This window comes from Desmodus rotundus, chromosome 8 (assembly GCF_022682495.2).
Source record: "Desmodus rotundus isolate HL8 chromosome 8, HLdesRot8A.1, whole genome shotgun sequence".
Lineage (NCBI taxonomy): Eukaryota > Metazoa > Chordata > Mammalia > Chiroptera > Phyllostomidae > Desmodus > Desmodus rotundus.
The window spans coordinates 108173923-108187520 of NC_071394.1; the positions used below are offsets into that span (position 1 = coordinate 108173923).

Consider the following 13598-nt stretch of genomic DNA (forward strand, 5'->3'; position numbering starts at 1 on the left):
GGGGTTTTGAGAGTACAGTAGACTTCGAGGAGGGCAGTGCTCACCCTATCTCAACTTGAATTTTGGCCACTCGTAACTTAGAGTCGCGGCTGTAGCACACTTTTGTGACTGAGTGGTATTCCATCCACACGGGTACCAGTCTGCACTACTTTTTGTCAGACGATGAACACCATATAATTCGACATCTTTTCCTATTTGCTTTTGCTACCAGGAATCCTAGAGCCAAACACAACATCCAGCTGCAGCAAATGTTTGTACATTCAGAGAAATGAGCCCTAGAAAGATCATATGAATCATCTAGTCAAACCTTATTTGGCCAAGAAAACTTGAGGTCCAAGTAGGACACATAAGCAATTGATAGCTGTCTTCTTGGGCTACTGACAATATCTACTCACTCTACTTTCTTATATTTTCTGTTCTTTTATTTGAAAACTGCCTCAGATAAGAGTGTCTCCATTTTCATCTTCACTGATGGGAGGGCAGAGGGCAGAAAATGGAAGGATAACCCCAGGAAAGCAGGGAGGAACAGGGGCAAAGATAATGGGATTTAACCAAGGAATTAATGTTACTCAGATCTTGCAAAAGCTTTAAAGTTTACACAAAAGATGGAGCTTACAGTGAGTTCAGAAAAGCAAAGGAATATTGAGGAGCCAGGGATGGGGATTTTTAAGGCTGGAGAGTGAGGACTTGGTGCTAAACTCAGAAATTCCTAAATCATGGTTACAGTTATAGTGCCTTAAAAACTTAAAGACACTTACTTATACCTAACAGAATGAATTAAGCAATGCTAGCCACAAATTTGTAACTCAGTGTATCCAATCAGATCTGTATAAAAGCCAGACTATGGATGAATCTCAAATATAAGCCACCCCTCCTATGCCCTTGGTGGGTGAGAAATAGTTGAGAAGGGAAATGATGCAATAAATGTAATCTGGGACTCAGAATGTCTTTGTGGGGTCTTTGGGAGATCAGATGCCGGCAGCCACAAAGAAGGACAACTGCCAACTCCATGAGCCAATAAGAGACCCCATCAGAAGAACACCTGCTTATTAGTGGACAAACTAGCTTTCCTTGGGAACAACCTCACCTCTCATTCTCAAATTTTTCTCGATCTGGAAGCTGGAAGAGATACCTAGGACCATAGTCTAGTTTCCCATCCCCTACAAACACAGAAACACAAAGGGCCTCCTCATTCTGGCTCAGGGAGGAAGGCATCAAAGATTGTAAATGATCCCCGCTCCATCCTCACACACAATTTGGATCCTTGACGGGATGAGGAGCCCCTGTTATCACCAACAAATGCTGGCTGAGTACTCATAGTGGGAGCAGCACCCCACTGGTCTCTTGGAATCCAAGACTAATCCCCAAAGCTATGTTTTTCGGAGAAACAAGACATCTGCACCCATGACAAAAAGCAGACAAGAAGGGATTGAGAAACGAAACATAAACAAAAAAGTACTAACCTTGGTACAGTTAAAGCCTGGGTGTTTTGGTCGTTTGCATGACAGCGTCATTTTCAGAACTGTATCCAGAATGTTCAGTAATTCTGCCATATCACTTCCCAAGGCTATGGAGAAACCGGTTTAAACCCACTGTGGAGGAAAGAGAATTTGCTTCATGGTTTTATCTGCTAAAGTCACATGTTTAATGTTTACTTGGATAGAACTTCTGCAATGAGGAATGACATTATGCCTTCCAAAAAAAAAAAAAAAAGCTTGATTTTCATACAATGACTAGTTAATTACAATAAGATCAAGAGGTCACCGCCAGGGGTCAATGATCTTAGGCTGCCATAAATTTGACCTCCAGTAGCAAATACAGTTTACAACTTTTAAGTGACAAACACTGCTCTCTACAATAAACATTCTAACTAATGTAGTTCCTTATACCACAAAGTAATAGTCTCAGAGTTCCTTTCGATGACCGTCCATTAAGTAAACTTTTGACTATTACAGGAAACTCTGGCTTTCTAGAAAACTCGCTTAGCCAAAAATCAACTTTATCATAAGATGCCATTGTTAAGGAATCCTCTGGAGAATTCTGATTCCATAAACTTGGCATGAGGTTCAGGTGTTTTGAACAATCATCCTCAAGTGATTCTTGCATTCCCACCCTCTGGTCCATAAGTTCTCCCACCTCTGCTTCCCTGCACTCCTGAGTCTCTTAGTTCACGTGCTGGCTCATGGGAATCTGCAGTAAGACAGATGATTTACCAACATATACATGCCATCAGTCTGTCCTTCCCCAACTCCCACCCCGGTAGGAGGAATCAGCACTGAGACACCTTTGCCCCCTCCTCCAGTCAATCTCAGGAACTAAGTAAGAATCCTTTGTTTCATCACAACTGAGGATTCAGCCGGGTGTTTGCAGGAAGAGGCGACAGAGACCGTTACTTGGGCTGAGAAGGGAGGCAGAAATATCCTGAGACTACACCCTTGAGTGGGGTTTGGGGTCTCCCCACAGGACACAGCTTGGGCCCTGAGTACCCACTGAGCCCCAGTAGATGGGGGTCCATGGGAGGGTGGGGTTCCTAATGAGAGCAAGTCTTTAGCACAATACAGCCCTATGCTTCTTAGGTTTGCCGAGAGCCAGTCGGGAGAACCAGCCCTGAGTGTGGCCATCAGTATGGAACCAGGAAACTACAGGTGGGTACACATGGGACTCCTAACCCCCTCCTTTCTCCAAGCTGAGGATTCTTATCTGATCTTGCAGAGGTGAGAAGGGAACGCGAATAGAGTCTGAAGTTGAATTTCCTGCCGAAGATCTTTGGAAGAGGCTGTCGCATTGAGAGAAAAGAAGTGCAGAGAGGAAATTTAGTGTAGTCACTGAGAGAAGGGACTCTGGGGCCAGGCAGTTCCGGGTTTAAATTCTGGCCCTGCCTCTCATTAGCTGTGTGACTTTGGGCCAGTTCCTTAATCTGTCTGTATCTCAGTTTCCTCATCTCTACAATGAGAATAATTTAATAGTTCCAATCTCATAAGGTCATGGAGAAGTCTGAATAAGTCAATATAGGCAAAGCATTAGCCACGTGCCTCGCACACAGTGAGTGCTACACAGGTGTTTCTATTAGTAGTATTATTCTAAAACTCAAATGTTGTGGACTAAAGGCCACTCCTGATCCATTTACAGGCACACTGATGACCGTGTACTGAAGAACAATGTTACCTGTGGCAAAAGGACTTCCCTTCTCACTGCTTCTTTGTTCTTCAGCAGAAAGTTGAGTTCCTAACCTTAAAGCTTGTGTTTCTACAAACCTGCTGTGGGGCCAGTGTTGGGGGTTGGTGTTGGTAGAGAGATTTGGACCAAGTATGAAGGAATTTGACTTAACTGAGGAGTGAATTAAGGATATAAACATATGTAAAATTCCTCTATATCCAGCTGTTTTGATGATTCATGTATTCCACAAATTATTTGTGCAATTGAATTTATTTTTTAACTTTTCATGTTGAGGTTATATATGTGTGTGTGTGTATAAATAAAATACTCCAGGGTATGAATATAAAATTTTTAAAATACAAGTAAGCCTAAAGGAAAAAGAATCACTCATAACCATAAGTCACCACCCAGGAATAACCTCAAGGGTCCCTTTTAAGAAGGAAAGTATACCTTGCTTTGCTCTTTGAAGGTTGTTTTCCCTCCCACTGTGTTTGGGAGTGGTGCGAGATGAGCGGGGTGCCTCGGAGAGAAAGAAAAGAACTCCCACCCAGTGAGCAGAGAAGCAGCCAGGGACTGACCACATGACCGCCGGCAGCTGAGCTCGCCTCTGTGATCTGCAGGGGGCAGGCCACGGGCAGGGTTTTCTTAGCAGGTCTTTTTCGAATCCAAAGAATAAAAGCTGAATTTTCAACAAATTTTAGCCTCTGGCCCCAGCTTCTGAACACAAATGCTAGAGATATCTGTTCTTGTGTAAAGCTCACTCAAAAAACGGAACGAATGAGCTGACTGCCGGAGGAAACAAGGAAAGCTTCTGTTTCCACATCTATCTGATCACAGCTTGGGCCAGAACTCAGGCCATTGGGCACGTTTAAAGCCCAAGGACACTGATGGTGCCATGCTCCTGGCCAGGTGCCCTGCTGGGCCTCATTCTCCCTGAGCAGTTTCTTTTATCCTAATCTGGAGAAAGGCAGGTCTCTTCATTAAAACGGAGCCTGAGACCCAGCACTTGCAGGCAGGTGATGTATTTGGAAGGTGAGCCCAGGAAGCAGGAGTAGGGAAGAGGCAGAGAGTGAGACAGGGAGGGAGGAAAGGTGGATGGGAGGCTGTGTTACTGAGATTGCTGCTGCTATAAGCAAGGGGTGGGGGAGGACTCATCCTACTGCCATCCCCCAGAAATGTCCCAAATGCCCGAGAATTATCCACCCCAAAGACAGGAGACTGGCACATGTACCTGCTGGTTCCTGTTCCCCATTAGCTGGGGGTTGTTTCAAGGGCATCAACTTCAGGCCAAGCTTCCTGGAAGGCCCAGTGGACCCCCTTCGCATTAGAGAAAGCCCTGGGTTAGGAAGAGGGAAGATGCAGGAACGCACACTTGAGGGGCCAGTTGTCAGGATGAGGGGGTTCCAGGCTCCCACAACTCTCCACCACAGCTGCCTCTGCAGTCAGAGATGGACTCAGGGGGTGTGACTTGGGGTGCCCCCAGGGCCTGCTTCATGACCATATGAGCTGGCTGCAGCCCCAAACCTGCAAATTTCCAGACCCCTGGCTTCAGGCCCATTGCACAGATGGACAATTGAGATTCGGAGTGTTTGAATGGAAAGTGGGAGACAAGGACTGAACCTGTGTCCTGCTCCTGACCACTGCCCCTTCAGCCCCATACCTCCAGACAGGACTACACTGAGATCTTCCTTCTGTTCCTTTCTTATAAAAAGCTTCCCCCTACCCAGCAGCCTGACACTTCTGCTGGGCCCCCGAGGCTGTTGCAAGCCAGTATATGCCCCATGATTAAATACTTGAGCTCCAAGTTCCTGGCTTCCCCACTGCCTAGCTGTTTGACCTTGAGCTAGTTACCTAGTCTTTCTGTGGCTCAGGTGTCTCAGCTGTGAAATATGATAATTATAGTACCTGAATCATAGCACCGATTAAGGATTAAATAAATTAATACTTGTAAAGCACTTAAAAGGCAACCCTGTTCTTGGAAAGCTCTCAAATTCATTCAGCACTCATTCAACAAATACTTATGGAGCATCTACGTTATCCTAGATGCTGTTCTAAGTTCTGAGAATACAGCAGCAAATGAACAAAGAATCCGCTCTCATTTCCTAGACCAAGGATTCTCAAACTTGAGTGGCCATCAGAATTACCTTATTAAAACACAGGTTTATGGGCCCTACCTCTAGCAGAAGTGGCAAACACAAGGCCTGCAGGCCGAATCCGGCCCTCCACCTTGTTTTATCCAGCCCGGCACCTTGTTTCTACCCGGCGGCAGCGCTGAGCTCCTTGCCCCTAGTTAAGGAGTAGTTACATTTATATAGTCCTAAAATTACATTCAGCCCTTTGAAGGCAACTTCGAGGCTGATGTGGCCCCTGGTGAAAATGAGTTTGACACCCCTGCTAGGGCTTCCGATTCAGAAGGTGTTGGGTCGGGCCAGGTAATTCACATTCCTAACAAGTTCCCAGGTGAGACCATGTTTTGGGTCCAAGGACTACTCTTCCAGAATCATTGTGCACAGTGGGGAGAGCAGAGATAAGTACAGATTATATATATCAGATGGCAATTAGTGATATGCAGAAAAACAGAGAGGGCAAGGTAGGGTGAGGGTTCCTATTGCCACAGGCATCGGAGAAGATTTCTCTAATAAGGTAGCATTTGAGGAAAGGCCTGAAGGAAGTTGATAAACAAGTCAGGTATTCTGTAGGGAGAGAGTCCAAGGCAAAGGACAGCAAGTGCCAAGGCCCTGAGGCAGGAACACACCTTGGGACATCAGGGCTGGGCCAGGCCAGAAGACACCTTGGTGTCCATCATGCCAGAAGCACGACATGGTAAGGGCAGCCTCGGCTGGATTTCAGCTCCTTCTGCTCCTCAGCTCGGTACTTCCTACAGGGCACAAGCCACCCAACAGATTGTGGTGGCCCTGGGAGGGCTCAAGGAACAGCAAGGAGGTCTAAGTGTCTGGAGCCCCGTGCGTGAGGTGAAGGTCATGAGGTAAATGTGGACGGTCTCATAGGTTATAGTAAAGACTCTGGCTTTTACCGTGGATGGAATGGGAGCCATCTGAGGGCTCTGAGCAGAGAAGCGACATGAGCCAACTTAGACCCACTCTACCTACAAGGTGGGAAATATACTAATGGAGGGCAGAGGTGGAGGCAGGGCAACCATTGCGGAGGCTGTAAACATTAGTTTCATAGAAATATTACTGCAGGGAGTGGCTGCCAGTAGTAAGCCCGGCGGTGCCCAGCCCTGAGGGACATACAGGCTTACGGGGCAGCAGTTGCAAGAAAGTCCACTCCATCCTACTCCGGCTAACTACTGTGTATTGAGACGATCACTGTTACGCACTTTTCCTACATTATGTTACTTAATTTATCAAGAACTCCATGAGCTAAGTGCTGCCAATACAGATAAAGAAACTGAGACTCAGACGGTATGAAATATCTTTCCCAAATTCTCACACCAAGCTCTCTCAGACCTCAAAGAAGGGCTCATACAGCCTTGCACTGCCTCTTCAATAATAGCTAAAGTGTTGCTGTTAACTAACAAATAACTTTTTCAAGTTTGAGTTAGTGCTGAGTCAAGGTTGGCTGTATAACAATGTCATTCTTACTCATTTTCTCTCATGCTTTCTTGGGCTGGAGAGAACTGCAGTTGGCCCACTGAGCTGGACCCTGCATCCATCCTGGTAAACCTGTAGGACCCTCTTCTGAAAGGTTTTCTGGGTGAGGAGGCTGAAACTAAAGTTCAAGAACCACTGTAGGGAAGCGCCCACAGTACCGGTGCTGCATCACCAACAACCCCAACCCTCAAATGCTTAAAGCAACTACTGTATTTGGCTCACAATTCAGGAAGGGCTTGGCTGGCAGTTGCAGTTAGATACCAACTGGGGCCGTGGTCATTTAACGTCTCTGCCCTCCTGAATGTCCAAGATGCCTGCCTCCCCCTCTCACCTGGCCAACAATTAGTCCTTTCTTCGGCCGGGAGTTCGGCTGGGCTGTCGGTCAGAGTGCCTACATGTGGCCCCTCCACCATGGTGGTCTCAGGGTGGTCAGGCCCCCTCCACAGTGGTTGCTTCCCATTGCATGAGCATCCCAAGAGAACCAACCAGGTGGAAGCTGCCTGGCCCGGTGTGACATAGCCTCAGAAATCACATGCCATCGCTTCTGCCACAACTGCTTGTCAAAGCAGCCACAGCCCACCCAGGGTCGGAGGGAGGAGACGCAGACCCCCACCTCTCGATGAAGGGGCGTCAAAGAATGTATAATGTGTTGTAAAACTTCCACAAAGATGTCATCTGGCAGTGTTCAAAAAACATCTGCCTGCCTCATGTACTTTGCTGGTGGAAGATAAATTGGCACAAGCCCCACAGAAACCAATTTGAAAATATTTATCAAGATTATAAATGCATGTAGTCCTAGGCTGAGCAATTCCACTTCTGTGAATTTATCTTACAAATGTGCAAACTCAAAACACCACAAGTCATCTTCCATATTTCAGGAGTGTTAAAGATGCAGAACCAGAATTTCCACTAAAAATTTAAAAAATGGGGGAATTTTCTTCATTTATGGACATCACAAAATTGTTAAGTATATTAGACATTCCTAATTACATTACTTGGCTTCCAATGTGCCCAGCACACTACCTGCCTTATACCCATTATTTCTAAAAATTTTTACAACTCACTAAGGTTAATTATTTCTATTTCTGTGGGGGCTTGGAAAAATGTGACTTGCCCAAGGCCATACTGGTTAAGTAGGGAGACCTAAAAATTCCAATCCAATTTCACCAGACTCCGCATTCTAATCTCCAGCTCACAGAAGCGTAAGTCAGTCCTTAAGTTACATGCTTTTATTTGGGAATCTCTAGCCTCTCTGCATTTCCAAACCACCGCACAACATAAGAGAATATTTCAGTACAAGTTGCTTCCGGTCAGAAGTAACACATAACAATGATTCCACATGATTCTTTGAAGAAGAAAGACTAGGAGATTGATGTTTGTACTGAACACTTCCTTGGAGACGGAAATTATTCTTAGTGTGTAACTAGAACAAGTGGCGGTCTCATATCTTATTATGAATTTCCTAGAAACGGAATCTCGGCAGTTTCCCATCTTCTCTACTCATGCTGCATTGTGCAAGAACAGCTGGTTCATTTGAGAAGATTAGAGGTCAGTACGGATCAGTAATGGCCTTTTATTGCCCAAAACAAGGACTAGGCATAGATAATAAGCAAACGTTTTGCCTTAGTAAATTAGCCAACATCCTCTCCGCTTTCTGATTGCTCACGAGGTTGTTAGAGGAAGCCATCCACAGAAGGGGCTGGCTGGCCCCAACACTTCACACACACACACACACACACACACACACACACACACACACACACACACACAGAGTCTTTGCACTGAAGTTCATCCCTGCTTTTTTCACTGAAATATACACACACAGAAAATTCTTCATCTTCGCAAACTCTTTTCCTGGTTTCTTAGGCTAAATGGATCACTCCCCTGCTCACACATTTCCAATTGGTCTATATTGCTCATTTCAGAAAACCCAAACTCCTTCCATGAAAAAGTAAAAAAGTACTTGTAAAGAAAACTTATGAAGCATTACTCTCCCAACTTGCCTTCCTTCTTTTTCACTGACTCCAGTCCCTGACACTTCTGCATATAAGCCCAGTACATTCCCTTTCCCATGGTTTGTGTGTGCTATTCCTCTCCACTGAGGTTCCCTCTACTCTCCTCCACCTTTCTTTCTGGACCTGCATCTAGACCCATCTCTTCCAAGAACCCTCCTGTGGAACCCCAGCCCATTACACCCCTCCCTTCCGCAGTGGCCTATGTTATTCAGGATCCAACTGAACAGTTGGTTTTCTGTGATCTTGTAAACTCTCCAATTCAGTGGTCCCCAGGCGTCGGTGTGCATAAGAATCACCAGGCAGGTTTTGAACAGATTGCTGGGCTTCATTCCCAGGGTTTCAAATTCAGCAGGTCTGGGATGGGGCCCAAGAATTTTCGTTTCTGACACATCCTCAGGTGAAGCTGCTGCTGTCTGGGGACCACAGCGTGAGGACAGCTGGTGTGGAGGAAAGAGCACGGTGCTTGCCAGCTCTTTCGGACCTGGGCAAGATACCTGACTTCTCTGTGCCTCAGGTTCTTCATCTGCAATGATATTACTTCAAAGGACTCTTGTAAAGAACTGAGATGATGTACTTTCAATGCTTAGTATAGTTCCTGGTGCATAGTAAGAGTTCAATACGTGGCAGGGATGATGTCTGGCAGGGACAAATAAAAAAGACGAAACTTCCTGGGCATTACCCACATCAGAAAGGCTTATGGGTAGGGATGCTTCATCCCCTCCCCAGGCCTGAAAGGAAGCTACATGAACTTTTACTCATTCACTTATTTAAGTCTCTATCTGGAAGGGACAATTGAGAATAACATGTCCCAAGAATGCTGTTCCAGGGGTGTCCAGCCTGTGGCTCTGCAGGGCCACCTGCTGCCCAGGACGGCTGTGAACACAGCCCAACACAAAATCATACATTTACTTAAAACATTATGGGATTTTTTTTTTTTGTGATTATGTGTCATGGTGTATTTAATGTGTCATGGCCCAAGACAACTCTTCTTCCAGTGTGGCCCAGAGACACCAAAAGGTTGGACACCCCTGCGACCCACTGAGAGTGGTTTATAAGACCCCTCTCAAAGTTAAACACCTATGATTAATTCAACGTTCAGTCCAAAATAACTGTTTTCTTTTCTTTAGTGACTTATTCATATTTTATTTTTTTATTATTTTTATTTTTATTTTTTTATTCAGTTACAATTGTCTGCATTTTCTTCCCATCCCTCCACCCCACCCCAACCAGTCCCACCTCCCTCCCCCACCTCTACCCTCCCCCTTGATTTTGTTCTTGTGTCCTTTATAGTAGCTCCTATAGACCCCTCTCCCCACTATCCCCTCCCCACTCCCCTCTGGCTATTGTTCAAAATAACTGTTTTCTAACTGGCTAATCTGTAAAAATATTCTTTTTACTTTATTGTAAATTCCAATAAAGTAAACTGCAACTGTGACAAAAAGCAAAATATCTTATAGTTTATCCCAAATTGTATTATCTTGGCTCTTCAATAGAATAAAAACAAACCAACCACAAATAAAGAAAAAATGTTGAATCTTAAGAACCTTAGGGAATGATTTATAACTACAAAACAAGTCCTGATTACCCTTGTTGGCAAGGGTATCTGAAAAGAATGCCTGAGTTCACAGAATCCTGGGCTATGGGTGGGGTGGGGGGATGGTGGCAGGGAGAGTAGCTCCTGAGCAGCCCAGCCCAACCAGGAGAAAGGGATGGAGAGGCAGAGGGGTTGGTGCCCAGCCTGCTCAGCCCCTGCCCTCCCCCTGGCTTTTAGCATGCAAGGAACTACAGACACCCGTCCTCTGGTTCCACAGGGCCAGTGCCTGGCCAACACGCTGGCTTTGGCAGCTACAGTCTCAGCCCCGGACTTTTCCTGGGAACCAGGAAACAGAGAGTGGAGCTGACAGAGGAAAGCCAGTCTATTACATATGTCCTCCAAAACCCTTGCCCCACTGTTTCCCTACCAGTTCCAGACCAAGGCCTCACACCTCTTTAAATACAGCATGTCAGCCCTGGCCCTTGTGGCTCAGCTGATTGGAGCATCATCCTATAACCAACAGGTTGCAGGTCTGATATGCACTCGGGGCACATACCTAGGTTGGGGTTTCGATACGCACCCCGGATGCGTACAGGAGGCAACCAAACCATGCTTCTCTCTTGCATCAATGTTTCTCTTTCCTTCTTCTCTCTTCCTTTCTCTCTAAAAGCAGTGAAAGAATGTCCTCAGGGGACGATAAGTAAATTCATTCATTCCTTCATTCAGCATCTCTTACACAGCACCTGGGACAGGATAACTGCTCAAGAAATGCCAATTCGTTTAATCAAGTCATTAAACAAGATAAGTATTGAAAGGCCTTTTTTATCTGTTATGACGCTGGTGCAACATATGATGGCCATGGTACAGTCAGGAAGCAATTTTACTCATAAGAAACCAGTGGGTATCGAATATGCGTGATGGTGTTTCTTCCCCCCACACCTGGTATCAGTCAGGTCTTGGTCAGAAAAAGCAGAACTGGCTAGGCAAAATCTAAATGATAAAGGCTTTATTAAAGGGATTTGAACTGACGCAATTGTGAGAGCTGCTTAAGCTGTTTGTGTGGGGCTGTGTTTCCACATCTGGTGTTGGGGGCTGAGTCAGCAGCACTGGCTGGCAGAAGTCAGGAGAGGTGTGAAGTGAGAGAGCAGGACCAGCTGGGATGTTCCAGGAAACACAGGATGCAACGGGACTATGCCAGTCTCTCACTGTCTCCCAGCCTCCATCTTCAGTGATGCAGGAGACCCATGCCCGTAGATGAGGGAGCCTTTTGTCACAGAAGTAAACACACGCCTGGCTCAGGACTGGGGAAGCCATTGAGGAGACTAGGCACAAGCAGAAGAGCTGTGGGCCCGTTGCTGTCCCACACCAATCAGAGGAGCCCGCAATGAGCTGCCAGTGACCAGTGCACCCCACCGACCTTCCCAGCCTTAGAGACAACATAGCTGCTAATGCATTCCTACCCTCCACGTTTCACACAAAAGATCTCATGGGTCCAAGGCTAGATGAAAACTATGCAGGGGAGGAAACTCTGGAGAAGTAGTAGTTTTAACTTAGAAGAGTCAGAACTACAAATCCACCAGGACACCAGGGCAGCTAACACTCACTAGCCGTGTGGCCGGAAGTCAGCTTCTCCTGAAGGTTAGCTGCCCTGCTCCATCCAGCTCAGAGAGGGTCTAAGCACAAGAATCAGGTGGACGAGCTGCCAATGAACCTCGTGAGGAGCAGACTCCAAACTGCAACCTTGTGCATTTAGCACATGCGATTCATCTCAGAGGGTAGTAGTGCCAATTAGACAAACAAGATGACTCAGGTGGATTCCTGATGAGCCAGCCCTTCAGAGCAAGACAAGAGATGTAATCTAGAGTCAGAGGTTAGACTGCACAAAATCCCCTGGTGTGTGGGTAAAAATGCAGAGTACCCAGTGACCTTGGCACAGCAGGTCTGGGGAAAATTCCAGGAATCTGTGTTTCGACGAACACCCAACGAGATTCCCATGCCTTAGTCCACACGTCGAGAAAGACTTCTCTAGAGGCCTGCAAGTCAACTTGCAAACTCCCAAGTCTACCGTGTTTGCAAAAGCTGATGACAGCGGGTTATTTTAATGGAGGGAACATCAGAGAACATCTTTATAGAAAGGAAGCAGTGGGAAATGAAAATCTGCTGTTTATTTTAACATGACGTTCGAAAGGTTATTTTAGAATTCTATTTATTGAGGGTTCATAAATGTTACTTGCTCTACTAATATAGAACTTGATAGTTGCCAAATTGCAGCCTCCACTGACTTAACAGCCCACACACCTTTGCCACCTCAAAGCACAGCCGAGGGTGTGGAGCGCCACCTCGTGGCCACTGTGAGCACTTGGGGGTGTCAGAGCATGACAGGTCTAGCAACAGCAGCAAATAAGAAATTGAACTTTGGGAACAGCTAATGGTTTGAATTTGATTTTTCAGTCGAATAGAACTGGAGAGTTTTCTGTGTCCTTCCTTGACGGCTTTAAAGAACAGAAAGAACATGGACTTTGGGATTTGGCAGTCTTGGTTTAAGTCTCGGCTCCATCACCTAAAAGCCAAGCCTACATCTTCTTAGCTCACCAGCTTCAGCTGTAAAATGATGGCAGCTTGCCTTGGCTTCACTGAGTACCTCTTTTGTGTCCCCCGAGGCTTCTCTAAGGCAGAGGAAGCTTGAGCAACTGTGGGAATCTACATTCTCCACACAGGTGTACACAACCTTGTAGTAACCTTAACCACAGGGGTCCAGAGCCCACAACAAATTTTTCACTTTTCTCTCTCAGACAGAGAGTTCAGAGGAACATTCCACCTAGTTCCTCAGAAGACTCCAGGAGAAAGTACTAGGAAGTCCCCATTACCCAAAGTGATGACCAGTTCAAGAAAATCTACCTAGTACTACTTTTTCCTCCTTTCTTTTCTGGCCCCTGAAAACGCTGGTGCTAAAATAAACCGCCTGTACACAAGCCCCTGTCTCCTGCTGTCTTCTCGGGGAATTCAGGCTGAGACAAAGCGCGGCCTCAGGCAATTCATTTATTCTCTGTGGGCCTTAGTTTCCTAGGCTGCGCCATGAGATGACTGCAATCTGCCATAGCCTCACAAAGACACTGTGAAAATTAAACGATCTCCATAGCAGAATTGCACCATTCTCATAAACGCAGCGGAATCTCATTGCTCAATTTGCATTTCCCTAATGACATATGATATGGAGCATCTTTTCACATTCTTATGTGCCATTCGTGTGTCCTCTTCGATTGGGCGTCTGTTCAGATT

General features: G+C 46.0%; 1 protein-coding gene across 7 annotated transcripts in view; it reads right to left on the reverse strand.

The window, feature by feature from the left end:
• The window catches only part of LOC112309556 (collagen alpha-4(VI) chain), a 131944-nt gene that overhangs the window by 104412 nt on the left and 13934 nt on the right, over nucleotides 1–13598 (reverse strand). For all 7 annotated transcript variants that reach the window (XM_053930296.1, XM_053930298.1, XM_053930292.1 and 4 more), the window contains exon 3: nucleotides 1464–1592. The gene's annotated coding sequence lies outside the window, so the exon portion shown is untranslated. The remainder of the gene's footprint in view (nucleotides 1–1463; nucleotides 1593–13598) is intronic.